Below are 3,338 nucleotides of genomic sequence, written 5' to 3'. Positions count from 1 at the left end.
GCCTATCCCTTCTCCAGCAGATCTTTCAAACCCAGGAATTGAACCAGGGTCTCCTGCACTGCAGGCAGATTCTTTACCAACTGAGCTATGAAGGAAGCCCCAGTGTGTTGTATATGAAAGAATCTTTAGATCAGACCATCCGGTATTCAAATTCTGCCTCTGTAGCTATCTACTTAAGAAAACTTGGACAAGTTACTTGTCCTTATCAGTAATGTGGCTGGAATTTGTGAAGATGAGAAGAGAAAAATAAACAAAGAACTAAGAACATTGTTCGTACATCTCTCAGCTTCCAGTTTAAGGAAGAAAGAGAAGACCGAGCAGGAGCTTGACAGGTGATGGAATATAAAGGTTACAATGTAGTATATCTAGGACTTACAACTTGCTAGAAAGGCCAGTGCAAAAACAGTTTCCTTAAGAAAGAATCTGTCATTTCCTTCTTATTGCTTTCTAGTTCCTGAAATAGTAGCAGTCTGGTAGGAAGAGGGAGGTTCATCCCACATAGAAATGGCTGTAATTTGTCTGCCATGTCATGGATTGTCCCTTCTTGATTTCTCAGCTCCCAAAGTTGGTGACCTTGCACTTCAGCTGTTCTCCCTGATGCATACAGACCTGCTTGACACAGGAGCCAGTGGACCATTTTTCAGTTCAGGTCAGAGGGTGAACTCTGGTCAGAGGTCTCTGTGAACTCACAGAGACAGAAGTCTAGTATTAAGAATATATAAATTAGAAAAAAGGAAGCAGAAAAGACCAATGGTCAGAGAAAAGGAAATGAAAAGAGAATAGTATCCAATTGAGAGAGGGTTTTGGGCTAGCCACTGTTTATTAGCATTTTACATAATAAAGGCTCAGGAACTGATAATTGTCAGAATTCATGATTCTGAGATAGTAGAATGGTCCCAGCATTAGCAAAAGGAGATGCAGCTGAGCATAAAATGGTCTGCTGGTGAACAGTGTCCATGTGACAAGCATCTTTGGGCTGGGGACAATTCGAAATTGTCTTCCATATTGGGTTTTCACATTAAAGAAAGAAATTCTATGTGAAACAATATCAGTTCTCCCATAAGAGGATAGAAAAGATCTGAAAGATGGTGTTTTTTGGAGATTGCAGTCCAGGAAGTCAAGAATGTTTCTTCCAGAGTTGCCACGGCAACATCTCCCTCTTATGACATGAGGGAAGACAGAGGTCATGTTGGTGGGTGTTTAAATGTTGCTCTGATAATGTCTTTTATTTCCACAGGGAAGAAGAGAAAAAGGCAATAGGCAGGAAAAAATTAGAATGGAAAACAAAATAAAAGAGATAAAAGGATTCCTGTGAGTGATTTTCCAAATAGATTTTGTTATTGAAGGATTTGTATTAATTCAGTTGGATTTAAAGTCTAATTTGAGAATTCAAAATGAAATCTATGACACTTCAAGGTGTAAATGAGTGTTCAAGTATAAGATGATGTAATGGCCACTTTTGTGTTGTAGAGAGGTACTCGATTTCTGGGAAGAGAAGAGGCTACAAAAGCCATCAGTTAAGGTGTAGACCAAGTGGAAACACAGGTTTTCTTTAAATTAATACAGCTTCTTTTGGTGGTTTCTACTTTACTCAGTATTTAAACCCATACTTTAGAATTATACAAAACCTCTGTCAAATTTATGAATGGGGTGATATCCAACCAGGGAAATAGTAACACAGTACTTTAACAGAATTCAGTATAGAAAACTGGTTTTTGGATATGAAGGTATTAGAAAATCTAAAGACTAAGGCAGATATTATGCTATCTATATTTTACCCTTGTGCTCCCCATATGGAGTGGAGGGGACAGAAGGCCAAGCCAGAGATTAGTATCCTGGTTACCACACTTCTGGAGGGACAAAGGGAAAAGGTAGTGGGTACAGGATTCCAGGGTCAAAGAGCCTGGTGGGAGCAGTAACCATGGTAAGGCAGACTGGCAGGAGCTAGGGCCCCTGAAGAGACAAACCACAGTTGGGAATAGCATCCAAATCAGAGAGAGGGAGAAGGAAGGAGAGGAGGCTGGGGCAGAGAGAGAGAGAGAGAGAGAGAGTGGTTCTGTTCTCTCCCCTCTTTACCCCTTCAAGTTTTTGTTTTTCAATTCCTCATCAGTGCCTCCCATTGGCCAGACCTAACACAAAGTTGAAAAGAGAGCCTGGAAAGTACCATTGCATGGATCAGTGTCCAGTGATGCAGAGCAGAGGAAGGGCACTGACTGGATCTTAGAGACAGGCAAATACATCAGAAAAGGGAACTTTGAAACATGAGAGAAGGCTAATATTATGTACTAGTGAAAAGTGTGAATTATAAAGTACTTGAAAATAAATGCTATTTTACTTTTTAATTTATTTTTAAAACTTTTTATTTTGAATTGGGGTATAGCTGATTAACAATGTTGTGATAGTTTCAAGTGAACAGTGAAGGGACTCAGCCATGCATATACATGTATCCTTTCTCCTCCAAACTCCCCTCCCATCCAGGCTGCCATGTAACATTGAACAGAGTCCCATGTGCCATACAGTAGGTCCTTGTTGGTTATCCATTTTAAACATAGCAGTGTGTACATGTCCATCCTAAACTCCCTAAATATCCTTCCCCCAATCCCTCTCCCCAGCAGCTATAAGTTTGTTCTCTGAGTCTGAGTCTCTTTCTGTTTCATAAGTTCATTTGCATCATTTCTTTTTAGATTCCACATATAAGGGATGTCATACAATATTTCTCCTCTGACTTACTTCACTCAGTACAACAATATCTAGGTCCATCCCTGTTGCTGCAATTGACATTATTCCATTCTTTTTAGTAGCTAATATTCCATTGTATATATGTATCACATCTTCTTTATCCATTCTGTCTATGACCGTTTAGGTTGCTTCCATGTCTTGGCTATTGTGAACAGTGCTGCAATGAACATTGGGGTAGATGTATCCTTTTGGGCCATGTTTTTCTCCAGATATACGCCCAGGAATAGGATTACAGGGTCATATGGTAGCTCTTAGGCTTCCTAGGTGGCACCAGTGGTAAAGAACCTGCCTGCCAATGCAGGAGATGAAAGAGACTCCGGCTTGATCCCTGGGTTGGGAAGATCCCCTAGAGGAGGGAATGGCAGCCCACTCCAGTATTCTTGCCTGGAGAATCCAGAGGACAGAGGAGTCTGGCGGGCCCCAGTCCATAGGGCTACAAAGAGTTGGACAGCACTGAAGTGACTTAGCATGCACACACTCATAGTAGCTCTATTTTTAGTTTTTGTTTTAAGGAACCTCCATTCTGTTCTCCATAGTAGCTGTTCCAATTTACATTCCCACCAAGAGTGTAGGAGGACTCCCTTTTATCTATACCCTCT

At 40.8% G+C, this 3,338-nt stretch overlaps 1 long non-coding RNA gene across 1 annotated transcript; it reads left to right on the top strand.

The window, feature by feature from the left end:
• Positions 1 to 481: 481 nt before the first annotated feature.
• Positions 482 to 2,226, top strand: LOC129646422 (uncharacterized). Its single transcript, XR_008711914.1, has 3 exons — positions 482 to 649; positions 1,238 to 1,311; positions 2,111 to 2,226. It is a non-coding gene; the product is annotated as an uncharacterized LOC129646422 (long non-coding RNA).
• Positions 2,227 to 3,338: the final 1,112 nt, after the last annotated feature.

This window comes from Bubalus kerabau, chromosome 3 (genome assembly GCF_029407905.1).
Source record: "Bubalus kerabau isolate K-KA32 ecotype Philippines breed swamp buffalo chromosome 3, PCC_UOA_SB_1v2, whole genome shotgun sequence".
NCBI classification, from domain to species: Eukaryota; Metazoa; Chordata; class Mammalia; order Artiodactyla; family Bovidae; genus Bubalus; species Bubalus kerabau.
This window is presented reverse-complemented; position numbering and strand designations above follow the sequence as displayed.